This window comes from Hevea brasiliensis, chromosome 14, assembly GCF_030052815.1.
Source record: "Hevea brasiliensis isolate MT/VB/25A 57/8 chromosome 14, ASM3005281v1, whole genome shotgun sequence".
In the NCBI taxonomy this organism is placed as follows: domain Eukaryota; kingdom Viridiplantae; phylum Streptophyta; class Magnoliopsida; order Malpighiales; family Euphorbiaceae; genus Hevea; species Hevea brasiliensis.
The window spans coordinates 10,885,437-10,893,759 of NC_079506.1; the positions used below are offsets into that span (position 1 = coordinate 10,885,437).

At 32.2% G+C, this 8,323-nt stretch overlaps 1 pseudogene; it reads right to left on the reverse strand.

The window, feature by feature from the left end:
- Positions 1–286: 286 nt before the first annotated feature.
- Positions 287–1,702, reverse strand: LOC110646268 (pre-rRNA-processing protein ESF2-like; annotated as a pseudogene).
- Positions 1,703–8,323: the final 6,621 nt, after the last annotated feature.

Genomic DNA, 8,323 nt, shown 5'->3' on the forward strand with positions numbered 1-8,323 from the left:
TTTTAAAAATTTTCTTTCAAGTCCAAATTCAAATTAAAATTTTCTCCTCAAAAGTTTATAAATTTTATTTCCATTCAAATAATAACCAAATGTAATATTTCTTCAAAAATTGGGGTGTTACACCACTAATAATCACTAGCAATATTATTAAATTAGTAACAAAATTGTAAGATACTCTGTTAAGTGTTAATGCGTCAAAATGTCAAAGAACCAGACTCACAGAAACGTAAAGCATCACAAAGTATGCTCATACGCTCCTCATGTTGATTAAACATACTTGACATCTTCAAAACCTATTACTATAAACCACCAAATACCCGGCCAGAATGTTTTTTGAGAGTTAAGATTTGTTTTCTTCCACTTTATCTGCAACTGGATTTATCTGTTGGAATTGACGGATGACCTTTGGTGCTTGCTCACTAACTGAGAGTTGACCTCCTGACTCTTGATGGATATTTTGTTTCTTTTTTAGTCGTTCTTCTATAGAACTCAAAGCACGAGATTGATCCACTTTATTGAGATAAAATTCACGCTCCCTCTTTGCAGCAAAATTTCTAGAGCTAATTTCTACTTCCGTACAGCACTCTTATAATTGACTTCTTCTGTTCCCACTTGAATTTACTAAGTACTTGATATTCCAAAGGTCATAATATAATTGTCAACTCATTTTGCCACCTATTTGTTCACCATTTAACATATTAGCATCCCTTTTGGCAACACTCTTATTGGTAAATTCAACCTACCTTTCAGGTAATTATTGACCTCGAAATCCACCAGTTCTTTTGCAATCTACTCGAGCAGTAGGATCTTCAGGTGAAAGGTTGACGCTCTGTATTTCTCCATAATGGGAAAGAATCTAATGAAGCTTCACAAGATCCATGTGGGGAGGAATTGGACTTAAAGTAGCAAACACCAAGCTTACCAGCTGTAGCAGCTTCCTTTATTAACCGCTCGCTCTTCTTCTTTTCAAGACAATTGACCACTTCATCATTGGACTTTGGATTCTTTTCTTCTACAGGATTTATTTTAATGACCTCTTGCTTGCCTTTGTAGTTTCAAATTTTCCGCTGGATTCACCTCCTCTGGAAAATCCTCTGTATCAACATCTTCCTCTTCATCTCCAGCATCTTCATATAATAATAGCTTTTTCCTTAATCAACTGTACCTTATCTTAATAGATTTTTTCTTTTCTGTTTTCCTTTCTTTTCCCTCTCACCATCGATATTTATAACTCATGAGTTTTTAATAATATATTTTAGTATAACCAAAGGTCAATTTTGTTTTAGTAAACCCAAAGGTCATTATATATTAATTAGATATTAATTATTAATACTAAGATTAATAAATTTTATCAAATATATACATATTAATATTATTGTTAATAATAAAAATAGTAAAAATGTCAAACTTTAAGAAATTAAAAAGTCATATATTAAATAATGATAATAATAGAATAGGGGTAAAATTGGCAAATGAAGAAAAATATAATAGATTGCCACTTGTCAGCTTAAGGTGAACTTATTTTGGAGACCGGCTTTATTATATTTTTATATAGATATAAATTATATAGATAATCTTGCTTTCTGTAACAAGACTTTGGCTAATGAATGAAATTCCGTCTCTGGATGCAGCTTTCTCTTCTTCTTTTCCTCTCTGATTCTTATTGTGTCAGTTGGCACAACTAACATAGCTCCACGACCATGATTGGCGTAATAAGCCTGGTTATCTTGGTAAATGTAGTAGCCTTTTGCAAAATACAAATAAAAAAAAGAAGGGATAAATACATTTTTGGATGATGTGATTTGCGTGTTTTATAAATAAAAGCATAATATATATATATATATATATATATATATATATATATAATTACACTATTAATATTTAAGAATAAAATTGCTAAACAATGTAAATATATATTAACGTGGCAAGTTTCATTGTGCTCTTAAGTTAGTGTGATAAGTATTCTCCACTTGTTTGGTTGTATATACTAATTTGTCTATTGATTTACTCACAAGAGAGGGATAAATGTCAGCATATCTTTTTTTTTTTTTTTTTTTTTTTCCATTCTTCCTTAATGAATGAATGACATAGTTATACAACTAAATAGATGAGGTCTGCTTGTTGCAACAGCTTTAAAAGTATAAGGAGATTTACCATGTCAGCATATATTGATGCCATTTAACAAGTGTATCCTTAAATACTAATAGTATAATAACACAGACTCTTAAATACAAAAAAAAAAAAAAAAAAAAAGACCTTAAGTTCCAATTAATAAAGCGCACAAATTATAGTGTACTAAAATATACTAACCAAAAAAATATGCAACTCCATGGAGGTGGGTAATGCTTTATGAATGTGCAGTCATGAAGTAGCAGTCAATTTGTTTCTGGGTGAAATAGAAATGATTAGAAATTGGAGAGCCATTTTCATAATGAATAAATTGTGGGGGACACCGATTTGAGATATCTATATGATAGTAGCAATAATAACAATAAAAAGAAAAAAACGTTTTCCAAATAAAGTGGTTCAAAAATTAATGAATTGTCTTAATTAAAGAAATTGGACCTTGAAATTTATCAAAATTCATAATTTAGTTCGTTTGCTTTTAATTTAAAATAATTTAATCCCTCATATTCAACAAATTACACATTTAGTCTAAATTTAGTAAATTTATTGTTAATTATAGCAAAAATAATTGTAATGCTCTTAACTTTATTTTCAATTTAAATAATTAAGTTCCTAGTGTTTTATTTTATTAACAATTATATTGTATATTGGATCAAGCAGCAAAGATCTTGGCAGCTGATTGGTTTAGGAAGTCTTGCAAATATTTTTTTTCGTAAAGTCTTGATAGTTTACCTTGTTTAGGAGATTTCTTGTATAGTTTTAGGAGTTTAGCTTGTTTAGGAGATTTGGTGAGCTGTAACTCATGTGTATATATATATATTGTGCTTGTGTCAATGAAGGAGGTAGAACTTTCAACCCCATTTTTCTCAGAATTCTTTATGGTATCAGAGCCATGGTTGATGTGAAAAAAGATGAGGAGAGCTCTGATTCAAACAAGAAAACATCGAACCCCTATACATTGACTTCAAATGACAACCCATGTAATATAATCACCTAAGTTCCGTTGAAGGGAGAAAAATTATGATGAATGGGCATGAGCTATGCAGACTGCATTGCGGGCCAAAAGGAAATATGGTTTCATTGATGGAACTGTCAAACAACCAGCGAATGATTCGCTGGAACTTAAAGATTGGTGGATTGTTAATTCTATGCTCGTCTCTTGGGTGTTTAATACCATTGAACCCACACTTTGTTCGACCATAACTCACATGGAGAATGTGAAAGATTTATGGCAGGATGTTAGGCAGCATTTTTCTATTAGGAATGGTCCACGAGTGCAGCAACTAAGATCAGATCTGGCGAATTGTAAGTAGGATGGGCAGGCTATAGTCACCAATTATAGTTGGCCCAAAACACTTTGGGATGAATTTACCAATTATGATAAGATACCAGTATGTAATTGTATTGGATGCAGATGCAATCTTACGACTGAATTGGAAAGGAAGTGTGAAGAAGAGAGAGTTCATTAATTTTTTATGGGCTTGGATGAAGATGGGTGTAGAACAGTGCGTTCCAATATGCACTGGTCCCTTGCCGAACCTGAATCAAGTTTATGTTATGGTTGTCTAGAAGGAACAAGTGCGAACCATGATGCAGACAAAGGAAGAAAGAGGCAATCCCATGAGTTTTGCAATCCAGGCTAGTAGTTAAAATTCAGGAAGGGATGGAATGGATAAAATTATGGTTTGCCCAAATTACAAATGAGAGGGATATAATGCTAAAACCTATTTTTAGTTGACAGGTTATCCAGAATGGTGGGGCAACAGACCGCGCACAACCATGACTAGACGAGGTGGTGGCCGCAGATGTGGCACTAGTGGAGGTTGTGACAAGGTAGGAACTCCTCGGGCTAACACAACTCAAATACTAGGAGCTGATGGTGGGCGAGATGTTCTGATTGACTTTGATAGAAAAGGACTTAGTGGGCTAAATGATGAGTAGTGGGCTACATTGCTTGGCATGTTGAGTTCACACAAGAATGAGAGGTTGACGGGTAAGCAAAGGATTTTGCCTTGGATTATTTGACATAGGAGCTTCCCACCATATGACTAGCACATATGCATGTTTGAGTGAATTGTGTGACATTGTGCCATGTCTAGTTGGCTTACCTAATGGAGAGGAGACCATGGCGTTGAAAGAGGAAACTGTGTTTCTTAGAGGAGAATTGAAGTTGCAACATGTTCTTTTTGTGCCTAATTTGAAGTGCAAATTTATTTCTGTATCTCAGCTTCTTAATGATTCAAATTTGGTGGTTCAAATCACTAACAAAATTTATGCTATACAGGATCAAAATTCGAGGAAGCTGATTGGAGCGGGTGAACAATGTAAGGGGCTTTACTTTCTCAAAGGAGTGGCTTTGGTTCATGCTTGCAAGATAACTGGTGTCACGTCTTTTGAGCTTTGGCACAGGAGAATGGGTCATCCTTCTTCTAAGGTGGTAGAGTTAATTTCTAAAGTTGACAGTTCTGGTAGGAATGATAATAAGGCTTGTGATGTTTGTTTTAGAGCTAAACAAACCAGAGAAGTATTCATTTCTAGTGATAATAAAGCCAAAGAATGGTTTGATTTGATACATTGTGATTTATAGGGATCTTATAGAGTTCCAGCTTCATGTGGGGTGATTTATTTTTTGACAATTGTTAATGATTATTCTCATGCGGTGTGGATATACTTGTTGAATGGAAAAAATGAAGTTGCTTGTGTTCTTAAAAGATTCATTGTAATGATTCAAAGACAATTTAAGAAAGATGTAAAAATTATTAAAAACAACAACGGAAGTGAATTTATGCATTTGACAGAACATTTTGATGAACATGGCATTTTGCACTAAACTTCATGTTTCGGGATGCCTCAACAGAATGGGCATGTGGAAAGAAAGCATCGTCATATTCTTAATATGGCGAGAGCATTGCGTTTCCAAGCACATTTACTGATTGAATTTTGGGGTGAATGTGTTCTTATAGCTGGATATTTGATTAACAGAACACCATCTGTGCTATTAAATGGTAAAACGCCATATGAGGTTCTTTTTGGATAGGTGCCTTCTTATAAACATATTCAGACTTTTGGATGTCTATGCTATGCACATAATCTAAATCAGGATAAAAATAAATTTGCAAGTAGGAGTTGAAAGTGTATTTTTGTTGGATGCCCATTTGGAAAGAAAGGGTGGTGATTGTATAACTTGGAAAATTGTGAATACTTTGTTTCCAGGGATGTAGTGTTTGTTGAAATGGAATTTCCACATGCCAATTTAGAATATTACAGGTGCTGACTTGGCTGAAAATAAACTTACAGATTGGAGTGGTGATGTTGAGGATTCGGAGAATGACATGGGAAAGAAGCATGCTCAAAGCACGGGTAGAGAACACGAGGTGAATCATGATGTTGAGGAAAAAACTGCTATTGACGCAAGTGTTGATGTAGGAGACAGGGGGGGCAACGGTGTGGAAGGAAATGATGTCCTAGAGGAGCAACTTGGTAGGGGACAAAGGGTTAAGCAACCTTCTGTTTATTTGAAGGACTACATGATTGATACCATCTGATTAAGACCCTCGGCATGTTCATCGTTCCAATCAAACTCCTCAGGTACTTTGTCACACCCAATCCACCATATCAAGTTATATAACTAACATGGAAAATGTATTTAATTTATAATGCAGTATCTTAACTCTCTTAAGATACATAAATAACTAACACGGTAAATTCATAACTAGATCCAAAATTTAAAGAAATAGAAAGGAAATTTGAAAAAAAAGAAAATTAAAATTAATCTATTTTGGAGCACATCCGAAGGCTGCCTACATACCTCCATTACAAAATGGAGGATCAGGTCCACGTAGCTCTCAATAATAACATATCCACATTCTAAAACTAAGTCCATTCAATGGTCAACTAAAAGAGCAAGTCTTACATTCTTAATTCCATTCTCAAATATCCTCAAAATTGTTTTACAAATTCATTGACATAACACTTAAAATTAAAATTAATGCCTTGTCCAAGACATAAAAAAAAATTCTAAATAATATAGCTAGATTTCAAAAGGAACAAAATTATACTTTAAAACTACTAATAGAGCAAGTAACTCAATTACTTGTTCTAAACAAAAACAAGGTTACAAGGCTACCAACAATACATAGATAAATACACAAATTTAACTCCCTAAGCTGTTATTTATGTAAATCATCAAATATGTAACCACCTAAATCCATTCCAAAATCAAGCAGTGTAACAAAACAAATTGAATTGATATATATAGTTACATATCAAGGAGAAGACAAAAATGTCGGCAAGAACTTTCTATCTAAAATCCCATTTCATTATGTATCACAACCCCACACAATTGTGCTTGCCAACACACGGATTTCCAATTGTGCTTGCCGGTACCAAAATCTGAATAGATTTCCTCTGAGCAAGAGAAAGAGAGGTAACACCTTGGTCTTCTCTGACACTGCTGCCTGAAGCACAAAGCAGCAGCAACGTGTTGAATAGATCCTCCAGGAACCAGTAAACGAACATATATTAGTACAACCAAAGGTTAATTTTGTTTTAGTAAACCCAAAGGTCATTATATATTAATTAGATATTAATTATTAATACTAAGATTAATAAATTTTATTAAATATATACATATTAATATTATCATTAATAATAAAAATGTTAAACTTTAAGAAACTAAAAAGTCATATATTAAATAATTATGATAATAGAATAGGGGTAAAATTGGCAAATAAAGAAAAATATAATAGATTGCCACTTGTCAGCTTAAGGTAAACTTATTTTGGAGACTGGCTTATATATATATATATATATATATATATATATATATATATATATATATATATATATATATATATATATAATCTTGTTTTCTGTAACACGACTTTGGCTAAGGAATGAAATTCTGTCTCTGGATTCAGCTTTCTCTTCTTCTTTTCCTCTCTGATTCTCATTCTGTCAATTGCATGTATATTTCTTATTTACATCGAAGATTGCTAATGTTTCAGGATTCAATACAAAAACACAGGAAATGAATTAAGCCATAAAGTAGTAGCCTAAACTTACCTTACCAACTTGCAGAAATTAATGCTCCAAGAATGCTTGAAAATGAGAGTGTTTTGAAAGCCAAACAAATCAACCCAAAAGTCAATTCTCTTCTCTTCTGTGTTGCTGTGACTTTGAAACTTGTAAAAAAAGTGTAGTTTCCCCTTTCAGGAAACCTATCATATGCAACATGGGAAATTCTTACTTAGATCCAATCCATCATGGACTCAAAATAAAAATATGTGGTATTCATATCATTGGTGAATTCTACCATATATCATATATTTTGAGTCTATGGTGCATTGGATATAAATAAGAAAAATCCTACATGACAATGAAGAATAGAGATAGCTTTCCAAATTGATACATATACACACGTGGTAATGCACAAAACTGTCCATGCAGTTATGTGTTTGGCTTTTTAACATTTTCATGCAACAATAATTTTACATAAAATTCTTTTCTTTCATCAGTAAAAGCTACTTATCCTGATGACTCACATGGGTAACTCGGACCCAAATTCCTTCAAAAGAAAAAGAAACAAACAAATTAAGGAATAGGAGGAAATAAAAAGAAAAAGAACATCACATGAGAGGAAAACCCTCTTAGTAGATTATAGCATTGCAAATAACTAAAAAAGCTCTAAAATGCCTATGGTGCGGGAACAACAGCAGGACTGAATTTTCTATTGGCTTCATTACAGAATTATTCTTTGGGTTGTAGCCGTGAAGAGAAAGAGAGAGCAAGAGAAATTCTTCGTTAGATACTTAGATTGATAAGAGTCATGGGATTATTAGTTTTCATGATCCTCGAATCAACACTGATCCCCTCGAATCAACACCATTTTATAGCTAACTTTTAAATAGCGGATTAAAATTGGTTTTCTGATTTTTTTTTTAAATTTAATTAAGATTTTAAAAAATAACTTTAATTTTTTTTACTGTTAATTAAATTTATACTCTAATATTTTATAAATAAAATTGAATAATTATTTTAAAAAATATTTATTTATAATGGTAAAAAATTAATTATCATCATAAAATAAATGAATAAGACATATTAAAAAAAATCAAAAGTAAAATAAGTTTTAAATATATTTTATAATAATTTATTTTTTTAGTTTTGAAGAATATATTTTTCCTTATTTTTTATA